Here is a 14,163-nt window from a genome sequence, read left to right on the forward strand (position 1 = left end):
TCGTAGACTTACAGCTGTGACAAACATGCATAACCGTAGTGAACCCTCATTCGTCGATGAATTTCAATAGGTTTCACACCTTCACTATGAAAAAACCGAATAACAGAACACTCTTCTTCCGTGATGCAAGTCGCAAGTGGGGCCGCCATCTTCATACTGATACTGCGACGGTATGCGTGCATCTGCCCTATGCTGCCACCTACAGGCCATTCTGCACGCTGTTTTTAGCACGCTTACCAACTTACAGGATAACGGCGCAAAATTTCGATTTGTCATTACAAATTTAAGGTTTTCATTTGACTCACCCTCGTACCTCCACAGCTCAAATGGCTGGTTCAAATGGCTCTGAGCACTATGGGACTTAACATCTGTGGTCATCAGTCCCCTATAACTTAGAACTACTTAAACCTAACTAACCTAAGGACATCACACACATCCCTGCCCGAGGCAGGATTCGAACCTGCGACCGTAGCAGTCCCGCGGTTCCGGACTGCGCGCCTGGAACCACTAGCCTCCACAGCTTCCTTGTTCACTGAATTGCATGATATGGCCGGTGGAAATCACTGCTGATTTATGAGGATGTAGAAGGTGCTCCCAAAGGAAATATCCTTTCATTCTGCAATATCCTGGCCAGGATGTAATGAGACAGGCAGCAGTACAATATATTTATTAATAAAGCACTGATAACTGAACATGGTTCATGAGCCAGTATACACTGAAGAGCTGAAATGATATAGTAGCTAACAGCACAAAGTTCGTAATTACTTACGTAAATCAAGAAAAATTATAGGGCAACACTTGCAGTAGTTCTTGACAATGACAGGGCAAAATGAAATCACTCCTACTTCGCTCGAAGTGAATTAAGACCCTGACTAAATGAAATAAAGTTCCATTCGGCAGTAACACTCGTCTAGCTAGAATGAAAATATAGTAAGAAGATGTAATCGGTCGGCAGTGAAAAGTGAATGATCGGCTAGGTAAACAAACGGAAAAATGTAATTTTACCAAGCGTCCACACTAAAAGTTAGACATATTCGTGACGGAAATCAGCACAGCAACGAAATATACCAAAGTCCTGTGAGTCGATCAATGCACCGAAGTGAAGTCTCATACCGCAAGCTGCATGTCGAAGCTAGGATGTCTCACAGTGGTGATAATGATGATTCTACGGTTGTAGGCTCCGATGCGAATACCGCTGAAACCCTCGCAATCTCCTCGGATTTACGAGATCTGTTCAAAAAATTACGTTCGTAATTTCGCGTCAATGGTACGTTACAGTGAAATGCTGTTGGCATCGCTGCAGACGCCAGTGGGTAATGTGTAACTGCCGGAGTTTTCATTGTTGTATGTCTGTTAGTTCTTGTTCAGTGCTGTATTCTGTATTGAGCAGAATGTTCTGTCGCATAGTTTGCGAATTTCGAGGTGGCAGAGTTAGAGGAGCAACGCGTGATGACCATTTCTCCCTATGTAGGTGGGTACCAACAGAATGTTTTCGCAGTCGGAGGAGAAAACTGGTGATTCAGATTTTACGAGAAGATCCCGTCGCAACGAAAAACGCCTTTGTTTTAATGATTGCCACTGCAATTCACGTAACATGTCTGTGGCACTATCTCCCCTACTTCGTGGTAATACAAAACGAGCTGCCCTTCTTTGTACTTTTTCGATGTTATTCGTCTGTCCCACATGATACGGATCCCACGCCGCACAGCAACACTCCAGAACAGGGCGGACAAGCGTGGTGCAAGTAGACTCTTTGGTAGACTTTTGCAATTGTAATTCCTAAATATTTTGTTGAATTTACAGCCTTCAGATTTGTGTGACTTGTCGCGTAATCGAAATTTAGCTTATTTCTTTTACTACTCATTTGAATAACTTCACACTTTTCTTCATTCAGTGTCAACTGCCACTTTTTGCACCATACAGATATCTTATCTAAATCATTTTGCAATTTGTTTTGGTCATCTGATGACTTTACAAGACGGCAAATGACAGAATCATATGCAAACAATCTAAGACAGCTACTGAGCCGGCCTTTGTGGCCGAGCGGTCCTAGCCGCTTCAGTCTGGAACCGCGCTGCTGCTACGGTCGCAGGTTCGAATCCTGCCTCGGGCATGGATGTGTTTGCTGTCCTTAGGTAAGCTAGGTTTAAGTAGTTCTAATGACCTCAGATGTTAAGTCCCATAGTGCCCAGAGCCATTTGAACCATTTTGAACGGCTATTGAGATTGTTTCCTATGTCGTTAATATAGATCAGGAACAATAGAGGGCCTATAACACTTCGTTGGGGAACGCCGATACTTATTTATGTTTTACTCGATGACTTTCCGTCTGTTACTACGAACTGTGACCTTTCTGACAAGAAATCACGAACACAGTCACACAGCTGAGAAGATATTCCATAGGCACGCAGTTTGGTTAGAAGACGCTTGTGAGGAACGGTGTCGAAAGCCTTCTGGAAATCTAAAAATATGGAAACAATTTGACATCCCCTGTCGATAGCACTCATTACTTCATGAGTATAAAGAGCTAGTTGTGTTTCGCAAGAACGATATTTTCTGAATCCATACTGACTATGTGTCAATAAATCGTTTTCTTCGACGTACTTCATAATGTTCGAATACAGTGCATGTTCCAAAACCCTACCGCAAATTGACGTTAATGATATGGGCCTGTAATTAAACGGATTACTCTTACTTCCCTTTTTGGATATTGGTGTGACTTAAGCAATTTTCCAGTCTTTAGGTACGGATCTTTCTGTGAGCGAGAGGTTATATATAATTGCTAAATATGGAACTATTGTATCAGCATACTCTGAAAGGAACCTGACTGGTATACAATCTGGACCAGAAGGGTTGCTTTTATTGAGCGATTTAAGATGCGTTGTGACACCTAGGATATCTATTTCTATGTTCCTCATCTTGACAGTTGTTCTTGATTGGAATTCCGGAATATCTGCTTCGTCTTCTTTAGTGAAGGATCTTCTGAAAGTCGTGTTTAATAACTCTGCTTTAGTGGCGCTGTCATCAGTGACTCCACCGTTGCTATCGCACAGTGAAGGTATTGATTGCGTCTTGCCACTGGTGTGCTTTATGTATGACCAGAGTTTCGTTGCGGAAATTATTGAAAACATCTCACTTTGAAGTACGCACTATATTGCGAACTTCGCAAAAGTTTGCCAATTTTGGGGATTTTACGTTCTTTTAAATTTGGCATGCATTTTTCGATGCTTCTGCAACAGCGTTTTGTGTACCGTGGGGGATCGGTACCATCAGCGCACGCTCCGCTGCAGAGTGAAAATCTCATTCTGGAAACATCCCCCAGGCTGTGGCTAAGCCATGTCTCCGCAATATCCTTTCTTCCAGGAGTGCTACTTCTGCAAGGTTGGCAGGAGAGCTTCTGTAAAGTTGGAAGGTAGGAGACGAGGTACTGGCAGAAGTAAAGCTGTGAGGAGGGAGCGTTAGTCGTGCTTGGGTAGCTCAGTTGGTAGAGCACTTGCCCGCGAAAGGCAAAGGCCCAGAGTTCGAGTCTCGGTCCGGCACACAGTTTTAATCTGCCAGGAAGCTTCATATCAGCGCACACTCCGCTGCAGAGTAAAACTCTCATTCTGGAATTTTAGACCTATCTCAGCAGTATTTGGTAAAGTTAGTGAAAAGGCTGTATATGTAAGCATAACTGGGTATTTTATTTTACATAATTTGCTATCAGATGTACAGTACAAAGGCTGTGGCTAAGCCATGTCTCCGCTATATCCTTTCTTTCAGGAGTGCTAGTTCTGCAAGGTTCGCAGAAGAACTTCTGTAAAGTTTGGAAGGTAGGAGACGAGATACTGGCAGAAGTAAAGCTGTGGGTACCGGGCGAGAGTCGTGCTTTGGTGGCTCAATTGGTAGAGCACTTGCCCGCGAAAGGCAAGGGTCCCGAGTTCGAGTCTCGGTCGGGCACACAGTTTTAATCTGCCAGGAAGTTTCAGATGTACAGTACGGTTTTAGAAATGGTTTAACAACTGAAAACGCTATGTTCCTTTTTCTCTGTGAGGTACTCGATGGATTAAACAAAAGGTTTCGAACGCTATGGATCTTTTTTGATTTAACTAAGAAGTTTGATCGCAAAATATTGCTCAAAAAGTTGGACGTTTACGGAATACGGAGAGTAGTTCACAATTGGTTCACCTCTTATTTTAATAACAGACAGCAAAAGTCATTATCCACAGTGTTGAGAATAGCTATGATGTGGGATCTGAGTGGGACACTGTCAAATGAGAGGGGGCGGGGGGGGGGGGGGGGGGTGCGCTAGGGATTATGCTGGGACCACTTCTGTTCCTTATTTATATTAATGACATGCCCTCTAGTATTACAGGTGATTCTAAAATATTTTCGTTTGCTGATGACGCTAGCTTGGTAGTAAAGGATGTTATGGACAACGTTGGCACTGTTTCAAATAGTGCAATTCAATAGTTAGTTGCTTAGTTAGTTGGTTACGTGTTCCATTGATCAATCGCACGGTACAGTAGCCGTTATGATGTGGAACGTGTCAAGTGCACAAGAAAGGCACATATGAAACAAGATTTTGTAATATATATATATATATATATATATATATATGTATATATATATATATATATATATATATATACAGGGCTATTACAAATGATTGAAGCGATTTCACAGCTCTACAATAACTTTATTATTTCAGATATTTTCACAATGCTTTGCACACACATACAAAAACTCAAAAAGTTTTTTTAGGCATTCAGAAATGTTCGATATGTGCCCCTTTAGTGATTCGGCAGACATCAAGCCGATAATCAAGTTCCTCCCACACTCAGTGCAGCATGTCCCCATCAATGAGTTCGAAAGCATCGTTGATGCGAGCTCGCAGTTCTGGCACGTAGAGGAGGTTTAAATACTGAATCTTTCTCATAACCCCACAGAAAAAAATCGCATGGGGTTAAGTTGGGAGAGCGTGGAGGCCATGACATGAATTGCTGATCATGAGCTCCACCACGATCGATCCATCGGTTTTCCAATCTCCTGTTTAAGAAATGCCGAACATCATGATGGAAGTGCGGTGGAGCACCATCCTGTTGAAAGATGAAGTCGGCGCTGTCGGTCTCCAGTTGTGGCATGCGCCAATTTTCCAGCATGTCCAGATACACGTGTCCTGTAACGTTTTTTTCGCAGAAGAAAAAGGGGCCGTAAACTTTAAACCGTGAGATTGCACAAAACACGTTAACTTTTGGTGAATTGCGAATTTGCTGCACGAATGCGTGAGGATTCTCTACCGCCCAGATTCGCACATTGTGTCTATTCACTTCACCATTAAGAAAAAATGTTGCTTCATCACTCAAAACAAGTTTCGCACTGAACGCATCCTCTTCCAGGAGCTGTTGCAACCGCACCGAAAATTCAAAGCGTTTGACTTTGTCATCGGGTGTCAGGGCTTGTAGCAATTGTAAACGGTAAGGCTTCTGCTTTAGACTTTTCCGTAAAATTTTCCAAACCGTCGGCTGTGGTACGTTTAGCTCCCTGCTTGCTTTATTCGTCGACTTCCGCGGGCTACGCGTGAAACTTGCCCGCACGCGTTCAACCGTTTCTTCGCTCACTGCAGGCCGACCCGTTGATTTCCCCTTACAGAGGCATCCAGAAGCTTTAAACTGCGCATACCATCGCCGATTGGAGTTAGCAGTTGGTGGATCTTTGTTGAACTTCGTCCTGAAGTGTCGTTGCACTGTTATGACTGACTGATGTGTGTGCATTTCAAGCACGACATACGCTTTCTCGGCTCCTGTCGCCATTTTGTCTCACTGCGCTCTCGAGCGCTCTGGCGGCAGAAACCTGAGGTACGGCTTCAGCCGAACAAAACTTTATGAGTTTTTCTACGTATCTGTAGTGTTTCGTGACGATATGTCAATGAATGGAGCTACAGTGAATTTATGAAACCGCTTCAATCATTTGTAATAGCCCTGTATATATATATATATATATATATATATATATATATATATATATATATACACTCCTGGAAGTGGAAAAAAGAACACATTGACACCGGTGTGTCAGACCCACCATACTTGCTCCGGACACTGCGAGAGGGCTGTACAAGCAATGATCACACGCACGGCACAGCGGACACACCAGGAACCGCGGTGTTGGCCGTCGAATGGCGCTAGCTGCGCAGCATTTGTGCACCGCCGCCGTCAGTGTCAGCCAGTTAGCCGTGGCATAAGGAGCTCCATCGCAGTCTTTAACACTGGTAGCATGCCGCGACAGCGTGGACGTGAACCGCATGTGCAGTTGACGGACTTTGAGCGACGGCGTATAGTGGGCATGCGGGAGGTCGGGTGGACGTACCGCCGAATTGCTCAACACGTGGGGCGTGAGGTCTCCACAGTACATCGATGTTGTCGCCAGTGGTCGGCGGAAGGTGCACGTGCCCGTCGACCTGGGACCGGACCGCAGCGACGCACGGATGCACGCCAAGACCGTAGGATCCTACGCAGTGCCGTAGGGGACCGCACCGCCACTTCCCAGCAAATTAGGGACACTGTTGCTCCTGGGGTATCGGCGAGGACCATTCGCAACCGTCTCCATGAAGCTGGACTACGGTCCCGCACACCGTTAGGCCGTCTTCCGCTCACGCCCCAACATCGTGCAGCCCGCCTCCAGTGGTGTCGCGACAGGCGTGAATGGAGGGACGAATGGAGACGTGTCGTCTTCAGCGATGAGAGTCGCTTCTGCCTTGGTGCCAATGATGGTCGTATGCGTGTTTGGCACCGTGCAGGTGAGCGCCACAATCAGGACTGCATACGACCGAGGCACACAGGGCCAACACCCGGTATCATGGTGTGGGGAGCGATCTCCTACACTGGCCGTACACCACTGGTGATCGTCGAGGGGACACTGAATAGTGCACGGTACATCCAAACCGTCATCGAACCCACCGTTCTACCATTCCTAAACCGGCAAGGGAACTTGCTGTTCCAACAGGACAATGCACGTCCGCATGTGTCCCGTGCCACCCAACGTGCTCTAGAAGGTGTAAGTCAACTACCCTGGCCAGCAAGATCTCCGGATCTGTCCCCCATTGAGCATGTTTGGGACTGGATGAAGCGTCGTCTCACGCGGTCTGCACGTCCAGCACGAACGTTGGTCCAACTGAGGCGCCAGGTGGAAATGGCATGGCAAGCCGTTCCACAGGACTACATCCAGCATCTCTACGATCGTCTCCATGGGAGAATAGCAGCCTGCATTGCTGCGAAAGGTGGATATACACTGTACTAGTGCCGACATTGTGCATGCTCTGTTGCCTGTGTCTATGTGCCTGTGGTTCTGTCAGTGTGATCATGTGATGTATCTGACCCCACATATGTGTCAATAAAGTTTCCCCTTCCTGGGACAATGAATTCACGGTGTTCTTATTTCAATTTCCAGGAGTGTATATATATATATATATATATATATATATATATATATATATATATATATATATATTACAGAGTTAAAGATTAATATTTCTATTATTTACCCATTCCCTTAAATGTCACAAAATGCATGTACTATATTTATAGATTTATTTACTCCTATTAAAGAATTCATCGGTGCTACAGAAGGAGTTGCCACGGAGATATGATTTCAATTTATTTTTGAAGCTATTACTGCTGTCTGTCAGACATTTTATTTTATTTGGTAATTTGTCCAAAATTTTCATAGCAGCATATTTTACCCCTTTCTGTGCCAAAGATGGGTTGAGTAAAGGATAGAGTAAGTCTTTCTTTTTTCTGGTATTATAATCATGAATGCCACTGTTGTTTTTTAACTGGTCCATGTTGTTGAGAACAAATTTCATTAGTGAGTAAATGTTCTGTGAGGCTGTTGTAGGAATTCCTTATCTTTTAAAAAGATGCCTATAAGATGTGCCACTATGAACCCCATCCATTATTCTAACCACTTTCTTCTGAGCAGTGAATACTTTTTGTCTAAATGTTGAGTTACCCCAAAATAATATTCCGTATGACACCAGAGAATGAAGGTATGCAAAGTATGTTAGCTTACTAATTTCTATATCCCCAAAATTGTCAGTTATTCTGACTGCTAAAGTGCTGGACCTAGTCGCATTAGAAGATCTAAAATATAAATTTCCCAATTAAGATTATCATCTATATGTATACCCAAAAACTTAGTATGCTCTACCCTGTCTACTGTTTATTGAAGGATCTGTACTTTTTGCAGCAGAAAATTGGATGTACTGTGTTTTTGAAAGTTTAGATCAAACCCATTTGCAGAAAACCAATTAATGAATTTTCCAAAGATGTTATCTGTATCATTTTCAATTGGAGTTTCTTTTACTGGATTAATAATGATGCTTTTATCATCAGCAAACAGTGTCAGTTCAGATTCCTGTTCCAGATAGGAAGCGAGGTCAATCACATATATCAAGAACAGAAGGGGACCCATGATTGAACCCTGTGTAACACCTGATGTAATTTCACCCCAATTAGATGAAGTGGCAAATTTATTTAAATCACTTGACCCATATAAGGAAACTTTTTGCTTCCTGTTCTATGTGCGACTTAAACCACTCATATACTATTCCATTTACACCATAGAATTGTAATTTCTGTAACATAATGTTTCACACAATCAAATGCTTTGGACAAGTCACAGAAAATTCTTCTTGATGACATTTTACTATAATACTCTATTATGTGGACAGTGAAATTGTATATTGCTGTCTCAGTGGAACAGCATTTTGGAAATCCAAACTGTTATTTACTAAGTATCCCATTACTGTTGTGATGGGTAACCACTCTTGAGTACATTACTGTCTCGAAGATTTTTGAAAATGCTGTAAGCAAGGATACTGGCCGTTAATTATTGACATCTGTGCTGTCCCCCTTTTTGTAGAGAGACCGAACAATGGCATGTTTTAACCTGTCTGGGAAAATACCTTGAGTTAATGATGCAAGACGCAAGTTCACGGCTTGTAGAAAATAAACCAGCGCTAAATCACAGTAAGATTCAGTTTTTACAATTTATAACACACAATTCAACAAAATCTGACGTTTCAATTTTATGAAATGGACATATGATTAGTGAAACTGATCAGTTGAAATTTCTAGGTGTTCAGATAGATAGTAAACTGTTGTAGGAAGCCCATGTTCGGCATCTTGTTCAAAGACTTAACGGTGCCATTTTTGCTATTCGAGCGGTATCTCAAGTAAGTGATCGTTCGACATGAAAAGTAATCTGCTTTGCTTATTTTCATTCGCTTATGACGTATGGTATTATTTTTGGGCTGACTCTTCCCATTCTTAAAGGATATTTTTGGCTGAGAAACTGGCGGTTCGGGCAATAAGTGGTGTAATTTTGCGAACCTCTTGTCCACCTCTGTTGATTACTATGGTTGTTCTGACGTTGGTCTCTCAGTATATTCAGAGTGGTCCATTGATAGTGACCGGGCCAAATATCTCACGAAATAAGCATTGAACGAAAAAACTACAAGGAACGAAACTCGTCTAGCTTTAAGGGGGAAACCACATGGCGCTGTGATTGGCCCGCTAGATGGCGCTGCCATAGGTCCAACGGATATCAACTGCGTTTTTCTAAATAGGAACCGCGATTTTTTATTACATATTCGTGTAGTACATAAAGAAATATGAATGTTTTAGTTGGATCACTTTTTTCGCTTTGTGATAGATGGCGCTGTAATAGTCACAAACATATGCCTCACACGTGATGACTGGGTGTTGTGTGATGTCCTTAGGTTAGTTAGGTTTAAGTAGTTCTAAGTTCTAGGGGACTTATGACCATAGATATTGAGTCCCATAGTGCTCAGAGCCATATGCCTCACAATTTTAGACGAACACATGGCAACAGGGAGGTTTTTTAAATTAAAATACAGAACGTAGGTACGTTTGAACATTATATTTAGGTTGTTCCAATATGATATATGTACCTTTGTGAACTTACCATTTCTGAGAACGCATGCTGTTACAGCGTGATTACCTGTAAATACCACATTAATGCAATAAATGCTCAAAACGATGTCCGTCAACCCCAATGCAACAAATGATGATGCTCCAGTAGGTGTTTTAGCTGCTGTCGCGGCTAATTCGCACATCAGTAGCAGACAAATTGCGCGAGAATCGGGAATCTCAAAAACGTCGGTCTTGAGAATGCTACATCAACATCGATTGCACCCGTACCATATTTCTGTGCACCAGGAATTGCATGGCGACGACTTTGAACGTCGTGTACAGTTCTGCCACTGGGCACGAGAGAAGTTACGGGACGATGACAGATTTTTTGCACGCGTTCTATTTAGCGACGAAGCGTCATACACCAATAGCGGTAACGAAAATCGGCGTGATATGCACTATTGGGCAACGGAAAATCCACGATGGCTGCAACAAGTGGAACATCAGCGACCTTGGCGGGTTAATGTATGGTGCGGCTTTATGGGAGGAAGGATAATTGGGCCTCATTTTATCGATGGCAATCTAAATGGTGCAATGTATGCCGATTTTCTACGTAATGTTCTACCGATGTTACTACAAGATGTTCCACTGCATGACAGAATGGCGATGTACTTCCAACATGATGGATGTCCGGCACATAGCTCGCGTGCGGTTGAAGCGGTATTGAATAGCATATTTCATGGCAGGTGGATTCGTCGTCGAAGCAGCATACCATGGCCCGCACGTTCACCGGAACTGACATCCCCAGATTTCTTTGTGTTGGGAAAGTTGAAGGATATTGGCTATCGTGATCCACCGACAACGCCTGACAACATGCATCAGCGCATTGTCAATGCATGTGCTAACATTACGGAAGGCGAACTACTCGATGTTGGGAGCACTGAGGTTGACAGACTTCATTTTGAGCATTTATTGCATTAATGTGGTATTTACAGGTAATCACGCTGTAACAGAATGCGTTCTCAGAAACGATAAATTCACAATGGTACATGTATCACATTGGAACAACCGAAATAAATGTTCAAACGTACCTACGTTCTGTATTTTAATTTAAAAAACCTACCTGTTACCAACTGTTCGTCTAAAATTGTTAGCCATATGTTTGTGACTACTACAGCGCCATCTATCACAAAGCGAAGAAAGTGGTCCAACTAAAACATTCATATTACTTTACGTACTACGCGAATATGTAATAAAAAATGGGGGTTCCTATTTAAAATAACTCAGTTGATATCCGTGTGACCTACGGCAGCGCCATCTAGCGGGCCAACCATAGCGCCATCTGGTTTCCCCCTTCAAGCTAGACAAGTTTCGTTCTCTGTAGTTTTTTTCGTTTGACGCTTATTTCGTGAGATATTTGGCCCGATCACGATCAATGGACCACCATGTATAGCACAGTCAATGCTCGCAGAATTCCTGTCCGTCGCCTACACGGTTTATTGCACCAAGACGAGGTTTTAATGTTCTCCTCACCTGCTCTCAATCCTGCCTCACGTTTATTGCCAAGCACTAAGGCTGACATACAGTGGGAACACCAAATGTATCTGTTAAACATATGTTTTTGAGGGGCCATCAATCTTTATATTTTACCTTTTCGCTAGCTATGTTTTCGTTTCATTTCTAATTTTTTATTGTTTAGTTTATTAGTGAGAAGTTTATTAAATCAAATCCGTATCTTGCCATGGCTATGCTTCAACTTCAAAAATTTTACTTTGCGCTTCGTTCTGGACAGCAGAGCCATAAATATATCAGGGTTCTAGAAAGTTGAGCGAAGTAGTACTTCACTCATTCGAGTTCGTGTTTACAGTTTTCAGAGACTGGAGTTGGAGGTAGACTAAGTGGAGCCACCGACTGCTCGGGCGGCGTCCAAACACCTGCAGTTAATCCTCGGCCCGAACCAGCAGTGTGCGGGGCAAGTTTTAGTTACACATCTTCAGGTCTACCAGCCATCACTATAGCAGAGTTTGACGTCTGAAGGTGCGATGTGCAGAGTGGCCACGTGACATTCTCACTCGCCCTCGGCTGGCTGAGATGGATTCCTATTTTTTATATATATAACGCACATTTACATATATGCAATTTGATTAATTATGCATTCCCTTTTTGTCTTTAGCAATACTGTACTCTGTGACACCAAATTATTTACAGAATTAATTATAGGGTACTCTTGTTTCTAAAGAGCCCACAGTGTTCATGTTAAATGATATAGTTATTACATTTCTTTTTGTTTTATTAATTTGCTCATTATTATTATATTATCATTATGTTTGGGACAAACATTTTACCTTTGTGTTATGCACACAATTTCCTAACACAACCCTCTTTATTATCTCATAAAATCTCCTTTTATTCGTGCTCGTAGAAGCAGGGATATTAAATGTTACCAAATGGTTCAAATGGCTCTGAGCACTATGGGACTCAACTGCTGAGGTCATTAGTCCCCTAGGACTTAGAACTAGTTAAACCTAACTAACCTAAGGACATCACAAACATCCATGCCCGAGGCAGGATTCGAACCTGCGACCGTAGCGGTCTTGCGGTTCCAGACTGCAGCGCCTTTAACCGCACGCCCACTTCGGCCGGCTAAATGTTACCTGTAGCGCGCATTTCTCTTTTTTTTTGGGGGGGGGGGGGGGAGAGGTTACACCAAGTATGTCCAAGCAACATTAACTCATCAGATTTGTTAACGAAATTTTATTTTTTGTTGTTAAAATAAGTTTGGATCTATACTTACGAAAGCCCAGTCTATGCCTATGGCACTGTTTTCTGTTTTCGCTAATACTACATGGACAGAGACAGCAAAGGACTTGGAAGAGCAGTTGAACGAAATGGACTGTGTCTTGAAAGGAGAGTATAAGATGAACATCTGCAAATGCAAAACGAGGCTAATGGAATGTAGTCCAATGAAGTCGGGTAATGCTGAGGTAATTAGATTAGGAAATGAGACACTTAAAGTAGTAAAGGAGTTTTGCTATTTGGGGAGCAAAATAACTGATGATGGTCGAAGTAGAGAGGATATAAAATGTAGACTGGCAATGGCAAGGAAAGCGTTTCTGAAGAAGAAAAATTTGTTAACATCGAGTATAGATTTAAATGTCAGGAAGTCGCTTCTGAAAGTATTTGTATGGAGTGTAGCCATGTATGGAAGTGATACGTGGACGATAAATAGTTTAGACAAGAAGAGAATAGAAGCTTCCGAAATGTGGTGCTACAGAAGAATGCTGAAGATTAGATGGGTAGATCACATAACTAAAGAGGAGGTATTGAATAGAAGTGGGGAGAAGAGGAGCTTGTGGCACAACTTGACTAGAAGAAGGCATAGGTTGGTAGGACACGTTATGAGACATCAAGGGGTCACCAATTTAGTATTGGAGGACAGCGTGGAGGGTAAAAATCGTAGAGGGAGACCAAGAGATGAATATACTAAGCAGATTCAGAAGGATGTAGGCTGCAGTAGGTACTGGGAGATGAAGAAGCTTGCACAGGATAGAGTAGCATGGAGAGCTGCATCAAACCAGTCTCAGGACTGAAGACCACAACAACAACAATACTACATGGATAGCGTTCCACGTCTTTTACATTATAACGCGTGGACCGAGTTCTATATTTTTAATACTTAATATGGACAATGTTCCATTATTTTTATTTTAATACGTGGACTGAGTTCCGCATATTTTATTATTAAGTTGCTTTCTGGAAGACTGTTAGTTCATTTTTCGGATCTAGTTTTGATACTAAATTTGACCAGGAATTCTCTTCCCTTGGAAAGCTACCAAGCATTGATGGTTGAGGATACATACCAGGACAGCTTTTCTCATTCAATTAGGGGGACGAAAGGGTGATGTTACGACTTTCGTTTCACACGTGTAGCTCAGCGACAAGATATACAATCATTTTATGTTGTACCCTCATAAACTTTCTGAATAAAAGAGCAGAGCTTGGGAATACTGGCGTTTTAACTTGTTTTTTTCCCACTTGTTGGAATGTGGTGAATGGGGCCAGCAGCAAGCTTTAGATTTTGGGTAGACAGTGGTGGAAATCTGGGTGATTTCCCACCCGGAACTCCCAAGGGCTATGAGCATGCGAATAAGCCGCTAAGCCACAGTACTTCAAACGCATCTTTCAAAGCAGTGGGAGCCACGTGAGTTTCCACGAGAACTGCGCAAAACCGACACGTTTTCATAGAAACG

This window comes from Schistocerca americana, chromosome 5 (assembly GCF_021461395.2).
Source record: "Schistocerca americana isolate TAMUIC-IGC-003095 chromosome 5, iqSchAmer2.1, whole genome shotgun sequence".
Taxonomy (NCBI): Eukaryota; Metazoa; Arthropoda; class Insecta; order Orthoptera; family Acrididae; genus Schistocerca; species Schistocerca americana.